This window comes from Lynx rufus, unplaced genomic scaffold, assembly GCF_022079265.1.
Source record: "Lynx rufus isolate CCGP_SWC_20201006 ecotype Redwood Valley unplaced genomic scaffold, mLynRuf1.p SCAF_18, whole genome shotgun sequence".
Taxonomy (NCBI): Eukaryota; Metazoa; Chordata; class Mammalia; order Carnivora; family Felidae; genus Lynx; species Lynx rufus.
The window spans coordinates 7,921,454-7,933,385 of NW_025814832.1; positions in this window are offsets into that span (position 1 = coordinate 7,921,454).

Genomic DNA, 11,932 nt, shown 5'->3' on the forward strand with positions numbered 1-11,932 from the left:
AATGAGCAGGGCTTTAAGAATTTGGGGCATAACTGGGTCCTCGCTGCTTCATCCATCTGTGTTTTTATCATTCCTACTTTACAGATAAGGAAGCCACAGCCTAGAGAGATAGGTAACTTTCCTCGAGCTAATAAGAATCTGAGCAGGAGGGGCGCCTGGGTGGCTCAGTCGGTTGAGTATCTGACTCTTGGTTTCAGCTCAGGTCATGATCTCACAGTTCTGTGAGTTTGGGCCCCACATTGGGCTCTGTGCTGACAGCACAGAGCCTGCTTGGGATTCTCTCCCTCTCTCTCTGCCCCTTCCCTGCCCTCTCTCTCTCTTTCAAAGTAAACAAACATTAAATTTTTTAAAAAAAAATTCAAGCAGGAACTTCAACTTCCCATTTTGTGTTCTCAACCAACCACTCCCTCCTGCCTGGGGGCGGTGGGTGGGGAAATCCATAATGGGAAGGAAATAACAGATACCAGTGTCATCCCATTTTCTTCTAGTTTTAATATTGTTCACTTAAAAAGTGATGGTTGTGACCCATAAATTAATTTCATGGCTCACTAATCGGTTACAACCCACAAGATGATAGTACATGGATACTAAAATGAGGGCTGGGGCATGGGTGAGGTATTCTTTCCATCCAACATGACTTAATTTGATCCGTTTTAAGTAAAGTGTGCATGTACCAGATTAGTGGCAAAAATTTATGGGGCAAAATGGAATAATTAATTTATTACATGATTGATCAGTTCAGGAGTCATCTGTTGAGCATCTACACGATCTAGCAATGAATAAAAATATAATGCCTCTCTTGAGGTGCATATGATCTAAGGTGGAAAGAAACCCATAAAGAGTCATTTTCAATATAATGCAGTAAATGCTAAGTAAGGGAACGCGTGTAATGAGAGCACAGCGCAGGGGCACCTAACCCGGCTCCCGAGAGTTTCCGGAAGGTGGTGATGTCTCAGAATTTTCAAGAAGTAGGTGTTGGCGGGGAGGAGATTGGGTGGGTGAGAGCAGGTGGAGGTGGAGCGGGACAGAGGACCCAGGAAGGGGAGTTGTGCAGGAGGACGTCCTCCTGTGCTCAGGAAATTACTGCCACCAGTGTCGGATGGGAGGAGGGGGTGTTGGGAGATGAGCCAGGAGAGCGGGTCGAGGACTAGACTCTGGATTTTTCCTCTGGGTGATAGGGATTTATCGAAAGTTGAAAAAGCTCTTAGTTTTTCTTGGAAAACTACCAAGTGATCTCTGCACCCTCCCCAGCCTTTAATGTTATCCTAATTTGATAGTCGAACAATGGCTCAGCATTGTGTTAATTTGCATTTCCCTGACTACTGGGGAAGTTAAACATTTTTCATGTGTTTATTAGCTGTTTACTTATTCATGTCGTTTCCCTACTTTTCTCCTGGGATTTTAATATTTTTTTATCGACTTATATGAGCTCTTTATATATGAAGGATAACAACCCTTTGTCATATTTATTGCATATATTTTCCCCAGCCTTGTCATTTGCCTTTTAGTTTTGTTTAGAATGGCTTCTGACGTCCAGAAGTTTTAAATTTGGTGTAGTCAAATGGATTGATTTTCTTTCCCTTAGTGATTTCTTCCATTGCTTTTATGCTTAGAAAATCCTCTCTCATCCAGAGATCAAATAAATATCGTTGAAATGTTTGAAGCAGCAGAGTGCCATGGGTGGGTGATTAATAATAATATTCACAGGTTAGATGTAGTGGTAAAAAAAAAAACCAATTAAACAAACAAACAAACAAAAGCCAAGGCAAAGCAGAAAAACAGTAGAAGAAATTAAACCTTCCTTTATCCACCACAAACCCAGCCCAAGGTTAAGGGTGGGAATAATCAGGGATCAAAGAGACAGAGATAAGGAGAGGCCAGTAGAGTCTTGAAGCACTAACACGACGTGGATCAGGCAGGCAGGAAGTAAGCTACACGTCCCAGGGTAGGATATGAAGGAACATGGCATGTTTGGTTAGAATCTGAGATGAAAAGAAACAGTGATGGGAGAGGGGGTTGGAAAGAGAATCAGAAAAAGCCAGGAAAGCTTGCTAAGACGTTAGGACTGTGTTCTAAGAACAATGGAGAACAATTGAAGGTATAATTCAAGTGATCCAAATAACTCTTAATGCCTCATGGAGCCAGTTAGCATAGAGTTTCATTTAAGTAGGCATAGCCTGGCAGTCAAATGACAAATGACCAATGGAAGACCAATGACAAAATTCCATTGACAGTGGCACTGGTCTGCCTCTCTTAGTCTGGACCAGATGGTGAGAAGATATCATCTCTTATCTGTCCCTTTTCCTCTCTTCCTTGTTGCCAGGAAAGAGCCTGGGATCTGGAGGCAGTCAGACCCCAGCTTGGATCCTGACTCTGCCACTCCTTAGCCATGCCCTTTCCCATCTGCCTGCCTCCCTTCCTTCTGCAAATTCCATGAGACACCCATTATGTACCAAGCATTGTCTACGTGCTGGGGACACAGGGCAGAGGTAAACCACACAACTGCTGCCCTAATAGAATTATAGGCTAGTGAAGGAAGACAGATGTTAAACAAATGATTGCTTAAATAAATGTAGAGTTAGGGGCACCTGGCTGGCTCAATCTGTGGAGCAGGCTGCTCTTGATCTCGGGGCCGTGAGTTCAAGCCCCATGTTGGGTGTGGAGCCTACTTAAAGATTAAACAAAATAAATGTAGAATTTAAAGTTTTTCAAGTATTTTAAGAAGAGAAATAGAATCTTATGAAAGATTATTAGGGATACTGATCTATCAAGATGTCAAGGAAAGCTTCTATTAAAGGGGATCTACTATCTGAAGGATGAGTAGAATTCAGATGTTGAGGAGTGGGGTCACAAAGTCCTTTGGCAGAAGGACAAGAGGTGAGACAAGACAAGGTGACTGGAGAGTACACAGAGAGGAAGACAAAGGTGACAATGAGGGAGAAGGTCAAATCATGCCAGTCCTTGTAGGCTATGCAAAAGACCTCGGTCTTTATCTGAAGAACAATGAGAATTCATTCAGATGGTTTGTTCAAAGCTGGTAAAGTTGGAGTGGGGTGGGGCTAGAGAAACAATTAGATTTGTATTTTGAAAAAGTCCTTTTGCTTTCTATGTGGAGAATTGATTGGAGGGAGCCAGAGAAGAAAGGGGAGACGCAATGTGATTGCATCACACAAGGCAAGAGAAGATGGCAGCTTGGTCTAGGCAGGGAGAGGGGGATGGAAAGTTAGGGGAGAATAAATAGGACTTGGGTATGGGTTAATAATGTTCATGAAAGATTTCTGGGTTTCAGGGTTGCACACCTACATGGGGATCCCTATCCCCATAGATATAGGAAACACCAGAAGAGGATCAAGTTTGGGGAACAGGTTGGGGGTGGGGGAGGTTGAAGCCATGTGCTTTGGACTTGAAGAGTTTGAGGTACATTTGAGATTTCTGTGTGGAGTTAGGTATAATGACTACGTCTCAGAGAAGACTGGAGATTTTTCATTGGTCATTATTGTTCAAGGTATAGCTCTGGATCCGATGCTAGGGAGAGAGAATGGAGTGAAAATAGAAGAGGGCCATGAGGCACTCCAACATCTCATAGGATCTTGGGCCAGTGTGAGGCTCTTGTAGAGTTATTTTGATGGTTAGATGAAATACCATATGCCCCATGCCTGGAACATAGAGGCAATTCAGTAGATGTTAGATACACATCTCCCTTCTCTCCTTTTAACCGTTCTGCTCCCTTTATTTTATGCTTTTCTATCTTCTGGCTCTATGTATTATAGCCAGAGACTTAAACCCGATTCTTCCAACCAGGGATGGCCCCAGGGCACCTAGTATGGACACCAGGCAAGCGCTGCTCTCCTCCAAGACCTAGCCCTGGAAAGCCTGCATTTTGAGCGCTCTCTGAAACTGAACTAAGAGACTTGGGGGCCTTTGCTTAGTTGACCAATGACCTGCATTTGGAGAACCAAATTTCTTGGCACACACAGCAACTTGTATCTTAGCATGCTAATCATGCCACCTCACATTTCTAGAACATGCTGTGTATTTTTCAGCGAGTTTTCATAACGATTATCTCAGTTGTTCATCACAGGATTTTTCATTATGAAATGCATTTGCATATTTTATTTACCTCTAATTCCTTCCCCACTGCTAAAACAATAGCGTTTTGAGCAAACGTGCATATGGATGATTTACAAATTCACTCCACTCTCTTTCTCAAGCTTGCTTTCTCTTGTGTTCCTGTTTTATTTTTAAATCATGAGTTTCATCTTCCTTGTCATAAGCCTTCACATGTTTCAGTGCTTCTCAAAATCACCATTCTGTTCTTTCTCTTCCTTTTGGCTTCTGCCCCCACTCGCCTCGTGGAGAACGAGGGCTCTGGCCCCCAGAGTCTATTGTTACGGCACATTCAGAAACTCACGTTTCTGACTCCTCTCCACCTCATTTCTCTCTGAAGCAGGTGCTGTTTATTCTGCATTGAAGCTTCATATTAGCTTTAACGAGAGATTTGTTATGCGAGACAACCTCAGGATCACGCAGCCCCATCCAGGTTCCTCCTTTGCCCCTGGCATCTTTAAGATTCTCTTCTATTTATTTTTTTCTTGAAGATTCTCTTCTGCTTCTCAGCCTCCCATCACTACTTTTCTCCTCTTATGCAGGACACTTCCCTGCTTTTCTTTTCTGGATTCTTGGTCTTCATCTTCTGCTACCCATGCTTATCCTCTCATTAAGAGGATTCAAACACCCATGACCTGGTCCTTGACCTTGAAGTGCTCACAGTCCGCAACAGTGGGTCTCAAACCCGATGGCGTATTTGAATCATCATATGAGGCTTCAATAAAAAATATGAATGCAAGGGGCACCTGGTGGCTCAGTCAGTTAAGCATCCGACTTCAGCTCAGGTCATGATCTCGTGGTCTGTGAGTTTGAGCCCTGTGTCAGGCTCTGTGCTGACAGCTCAGAGCCTGGAGCCTGCTTCGGATTCTGTGTCTCCCTCTCTCTCCGCCCCTCCCCCGCTCATGCTCTGTCTCTCTCTCTCTCTCTCTGTCAAAAATAAATGAACATTAAAAAAAATTTTTTAAAAGTACGAATGCAAAAGCCCTAACCCCAGAGGTCCTGCTTTAATCAGTCTTGAGTGGGGACCTAGGCATCGTTATTTTTTAAAGGACATCCTAATGTGCAGCCAGGGATGAGAACCACTCACTGGCCTAATGGCTAAGACAGATGTATAAACAGGGGCACCTGGGTGGCTTAGTCGGTTAAGCGTCCGACTTCTGCTCAGGTCATGATCTCACGGTTTGTGGGTTTGAGCCCTGAGTCGAGCTCTGTGCTGACAGCTCAGAGCCTGGAGCCTGCTTTGGATTCTGTGTCCCCCTCTCTCTCTGCCCCTCCCTGCTCACACTCTGTCTCTCTCTCTCTCAAAAATAAATGAATGTAAAAAATAAAAAGGAAAGATGTGCAAACAAATGATTTTAATATAATGTGAAGGCAGAAGCAAGCACAGAGGCTGGAGGAGAATGGAAGAGAAGCACCTTATTCAACCTGGGAAGCCAGAAAGCAGGGGTGATTAGTCAGAGCAGATGACTCAGGGCTTCAACCCATCCTAGAGAAGCTTTTCACAGAGCCCTCCCCTCCAGCTTTCCAGTAGGAGAAAAAGTACTGCAATGACCTATGTTTTCTCTGCTGATCCCTCCCTGTCCTAGGGTGGTGCACATTTGGGCCACCTTGTTGCTGTGTCTGACCCTCAGCCCCTATGCTCACTTTCCTCTCCAGGTTCTTTCTTTTCTCTTCCCCAGTTGTTTGGCATTTTCTTTGCCTCCGAAGCTCCCACAGACATTTCCTCTGGCCCATTGTCTGGTCCAAAGCTCATTCTGGATCTTGACGCGACAGTCCCCCTACGACGTCCTCTTTGGCCCCGCTGTGATTTCTCTTGTGATGGCTGAGCAGTTTGCTGCCATCACAAGAGATCTGCTGGTGCCCCCCACCCCCACCCCGCCGGCCCCCCAGCGCCAGCACTGAGGCTGTGCTGCTAAGTAGGGTGGGAGTCAACCACAGCAGTGGCCTCCAGCTGGCCCCAGCTGCCCACCATCCTTCTGAAACGTGTTGCTGCTTTCTTGGCTGGCCCTCTCCTTTTCCTGGGTCAGCAGTCTGACGTTTGCTCTGTCTTGAGGCGGTTTCGAGAACTCCGGAGCCAGATCCTAAGTCCCTGGAGGCACTATCTTGGTTTTACAGCTTGGCCAGTTCTGGAATTGGCCTGGGAAACCATATTCTTCCCCCACGGCCTGCCCCCCACTCTCACTGAGGCTCACTGTACTCCCGAAACAGGACTCTACACACGGCTCCGTTGTTCACACTTCCTCACTGGGTCTCGTCTCATTCGGTTGGACAGCAGCCCTCTGATCTCCTCGTGTTTCTGCAGAACGTCTGTGCGTGGCCCTATACTCCCACTGCCACCTTGACTTTCTCTCTTAATTACCAGGATTCTGTTAACACAGACTTCTTACTTTGCTTCTTTGATTTTTTTTTTTAAAGTGATTTCTGTTTCATTCTCTCACCTTTGCCATTTCTCTCTCTGCTTTTCATTACAGTTGACCTTTGAGCATCAGGGTTTGAATTGCACAGGTCCACCAATATGTGGACTTTTTTACAGTACGGCCCTGTAAATGTATCTTCTCTTCCTTATGATTTTTTAAGTAAGTTTATTTATTTTGAGAGAGAGGGAGAACGTGTGAGTGGGGGAGGGGTAAAGAGAGAGAAGGGGAGAGAGAATTCTAAGCTGACACCACCAAGCCGGACACGGGGCTTGATCCCACGAACTGCGAGGTCATGACCTGAGCCGAAATCAAGAGTTGGACGCTCAACAGACTGAGCCACCCAGGAGCCCCTCCTTACGATTTCCTTAATGACATTTCTTTTCTCTAGCTTACTTTATTGTAAGGATACAGTGAAGGATACATCTGGGTGTTAATAGGCTGTTGATGTCATTGGTAAGGCTTCTTCTGGTCAACAGTAGGCTATTGGTAGTTAACGTTTTGGGAAGTTGAAAGTTACACAGGGATTTACGACTATCTGGGGTCATAACCTCTAACCCCTGTCTTGATCGAGGGTCAACTGTATTTACTTCTACAAATGGGATTTCTTAATTTGCTCCTTACAACTTTGGCCTTATTCTTGCCTGTAAGACTGTCTCACATTATCTTTCCAGATGACCCAGCACCATTTGGCTTATGAAAAGGTGAACCAGACTCCCTTGCTGGGAGTCACTGCTGTTCGACTAGCTTCTGACATGATGGGACTTTGTGTACCATCCATGCCCTCTCTGGGGGAACACATCCCACACCCAACTCACCAGAGTCCACGGGCTTCTTACAACATGCCTGGAAGGTGCATAGGGGTAGCAACTGCTATTCCTGTTTTGAAATTAGGAAAATGAGACTTAGCCTGAAGGACACTGAGGCCTAGAAGGGAACCAGCTCCTCAAGCTCATGTGGCTGGTAAGGGAAGAACTGGGGAGAGAATGCATCCTAAGTAATTCCCAGAGCATTACTTGCCCCAGGGTTCCATACTGGACGTGACCATTGGGTAGCCAGCCGGTGCGAGGGTGAGTGCTGGATCCTGCCCTCAGGAAGTTTCGATAAAATCCCTCTTGGTGTGAGCCTATGACCCTGGCTGACTGGTCTGTTGGGTTAATGTTTCAGAATGGCAGATGAGTCACCATGTTTCTATTTATTTTTAGGGTGTCAACCACAGGGACTCTGGGAACAAGGTTCAGCAACACCTTCCCTTGTATACTAGATACACAGCATGCAATATTTTCCCACTGGTTTTCTGGTTTGGACATGTTTTTAGTCAAGTGTCTGTGTTCTCTTTGGGTGAGCAGTCTACCAATGAGGCCAAACTCCATCATTCCAGATCACATGTGTGAATGTTCAAGGGTGGGGGTTTGCTATACTTCAAGCTGAGGCTAAAAAGGGGATACCTGTGTGGCTGGGTGAGAGACAACATCTCTTCTTCCCTTTCTTAGAGAACATGCAGTATCACTCTCCATAACAGTCTTTGCTCCTGCCCAGGAGGAGCGTCTAGACCGCTGGACAAAGGCTAACATTTATGGGGTCATCTTTTCCTGATGGGTGGGGCTACTGTGATTCGGGATCAAGAGCCAGATTGGCTGCTTCTTCTCTAATTCCCAACTTCAAACAGATTGCTCCTCTTCTACGTCATCTCAGAGGGGAGCACATTTGGTTCAGGCCCAGGACTATCTTCTAGAAGGTTCACATCTGTGTAGTTGAGCTTCCCAGTCCCATCTCAGCAGGCAAGCTTTGGGCGTGTGTATGTGTGTGGTGATATGTTCCAATACCCACATTTGGGAGTGTTGGAAGTCCTGTATATTTCCTTGATTACTTTCCGAATTCTCCATTGCAAATGCTAGGAAAGGCTGTGGTTTGGGAGCTGGAATGTACCAGAGTTGATGAACAAACTTGATATTTGCTTCCCATTTGGCTGTGATCTTGTGTGCCCACGTCACTGATTTGGGCACCTATCATCATGGAAAAGGTGTGATAAGAAGTTGAAAAAGCATAAACACTGTGGAAAAGCTCAAAGGTAAACTCCTTTAAGTTCAGAGACACAAGGAATGCTCAGGACAACACAAAAGAGAAGTCATTTAACCCCTAACAGGACTCACCATCACAGTGCTGGGGCAGGCTAACGCTGAGGGAGCCTTAGGAGACGAGGGGCCTTACGTGCATGGGGGCCCAACTGCATGTTGGGAGCTGTTTGAACACCTTACATACAGTATTTCATTTAATCTTCATGACAAATGAAGGACCTCAAGAGCCGGATATGATTATTCCCACTGACTCAAGGCTCAGAGAGGTCAAGGCACTGGCCCAAGGCCACAGGGTGACTTAGTAGCAGATTTGGGATGAGAATTAATGTCACTCAAGTCCCATTATAAAAGCCTGGAACTAGCCCCCGGGAGATTGAAGTGCTCCTCCCTGGAGGGGTTGGCACTGGGGAGGACAGCCCTGTCCCTCAGGCCTCCATGGGCCAGATGGACTGTGGTGTCATCCTATGTAGTGGTCCCTTTCTGAAGTACACAGAAGAGACAATTTTCTGCTTGGGGATAAAGTTCAGAAGGTGGAACTGGGTGGTGCGGTGCTGGCTGCCTGCCAGCTGTGAACAAGGAACCAGAATACCTGGAATGTGGTATGAGAGCCAAGACAGAGCAAGGCCCCAAGTTCATGTACTTCTAAAATTTTAATTTAATTTAATTTAATTTAATTTAATTTAATTTAAATAGAGTGAGCAGGGGAGAGGGGCAGAGAAGGAGAGAGAATCTTAAGTAGGCTCCACACTCAGCATGGAGCACGACGTGGGACTCAATCTCACAATCCTGGGATCATGAGCTGAGCTGAAATCAGGAGTCGAACGCTCGACCGACTGAGCCACCCAGCGCTCCCTTCATTCATGTACTTTTCTCTAGGTGTTAGGAGGCCTTCATTTTTACGCTCGTAGCGCCATGGAGAGCTTGCTGTGGGGAATAAGGACATATCACTCTTCCTTCCCTTCAAGGTAAAACCTCTTGGAGGGTTTCCTTAGTCCTATTCAAATAGAGTATGTGCCTAGGGAGAGCCTACGAGTGCTGGCACCCTCCTTAAATAGTGGGGTTGGAGAGAGACTCAGGACTTGTGCTCATCCCTGAGGTCTTGACTCAGCTGTCACCTCTTCCTACCTTTGGACTGGGCTGACACCTCTGCGAGAACATCCTCTGTGTTCATTAGTTCTTCCTTAAGGTGCCTTTCAACTGTTGTCTAATAAGGACAATACTAACACTTATACACTCATACTGTGTGCCCGGTATCAGTACAAATATTTTGTATTTATTCATTCATTCAATCTTCGCAACATAGGTATAGCATAGGTATCATTATGTTTTGGAAAAAAAAAAAGGCTACTTATTTATTCTGAAAGAGAGAGATACAGAGCGAGCAGGGGAGGGGCGGATCCCAAGCAGGCTCCACCCACACGGTCAGCATGGAGCCCCACATGGTCTCCATGACTACATTTCTAGCTTTCCTTGGAGTAAGTGTGGCTATTTGACTATGTTCTGGCTAAGGAGACGTCAGTGGAAAGATCATAGGATGCTTTCCGGAAGACTCCTTTAAAAGGGAAGAATCTGGTCCTTCTCCCTTTCTTCCGTCTTGCTGCCTGGACAGCAGATCTGGTAGCTGGAGCTCAAGCTGTCATCTCAGAACAGGAGAAATCACATCCTCAGAATGACAGAACCTTCACGCTACCCTGAGTTATCTACCTCTGGATTTATTTCTCGTGAGACAGAAGTAAACTTCTGTCTTGTTTAAGCCACTGTTAGTTGGGTTTCCTGTTACTTTCAGTCCAGTCTAATCCTAATTGACAGCATTAAATATGGGTAAGAGCTAAGGTCAATAATTGTTTGTGAATTGACAGTGAGTCCCCAAGAGAAGCCTGGCTTGTCCTCTCTCCATCTCTCAGGTACTGGTGAGAGAGAATCTCGGGTTTTCACAAGAAAATGTCCTGAAACCCTGAAATGCCTTCTTGTGCCTTATGGGTCTGGGCAGGTTTGCATCTGGAAAATGGGTTGTGCCTGGAACATGGTTCTCAGATATGGTGGTCTGGGCTCTATTGGCTTTCCTTCTCCAGCCACACAGGGACAAACCAAAGGGGCAGAGCCAGCCTTAGGTTCTGAACATGGGCCTCTGCATCGGCTTTACCCCACTGAGGTGAGCTGAGGAAGCCCCAGAAAGTCCAGAAGGATCAGTGAGGTGGACTGATTGCCTCTTCTGTTATTCTTGTTGCTGCTACTGGCACGCTTTGAAATTAATTGATGGTTTCCTTTTTTTTTTTAATTTGTTCCTCCCTTTGCTTTCTCTGAATTAATTTTTTCATCGTGAAATATTTCAAAGATTAGACAAGAATAGAAAGGAGCATAATGAATACCTATTTACCCACCATTAAGCTTTATCAAATCTTAACATTATGTCATATTTGTATCAGATCTCATTTAAAGAAGTAAAACATTACTGATATAATTGAAGCTTCCTGTATATTACACCCCCCCCTTCCCATTCTTCTCCCTCTTCCTCAGAGGTAACTATTACCATGAATCCACTGTTTATCATTCCTATGTATGTCTTTACACTGTTAGTACATATTTATGCATCCATTAATACAACATAGCATTGTTCAGCAGGGTTTTAAATTTTATATATAAATTGTAGCATACTCCACTTATCATTGGATTCTCCATGGAATAATTCTACCATAATGTATTTCTCCATTTTCCTGTTGATGAATATTAAGGATATTTCCTTTCTTTCTTTTTTTAACCCAGACAGTACTGGTGGGACACATTGTGGGAGTTTCCTTAGGGTTAAATTGTTAGAAACTATGCCCCTTAAGTCAAACTATGCACCTGTTTTTGTACGGGGCCAAAAATTAAGGATGGGCTTTATTTACTATTTTTAATTTTAATTACAAAAATTGACATTTTAGGGGCACCTGGGTGGCTCAGTCGGTTAAGCAGACCGACTTCAGCTCAGGTCATGATCTTGTGGTTCGTGGGTTTGAGCCCCGCATCGGGCTCTGTGCTGACAGCTCGGAGCCTGGAACCTGCTTCCGATTCTGTGTTTCCCTCTCTCTCTGCCCCTCCCACCACTCACGCTCTGTCTCTCTCTGTCTCAAAAATGAACAAACATTAAAAAAGTTTTAAAAATTGACATTTTAGCCATTTTTAGGTGTATAGTTTACTGACATTGAATACATTCACCTTGCCTCTATCCATTTCCGGAACTTTTTATCTTCCCAAACTGAAATTCTGTCCCCATTAAACAATAAATAACTCCTTATTCTCCACTCCACCATTCTACTTTCTGTCTACGAATTCGACTACTCTGGGCACCTC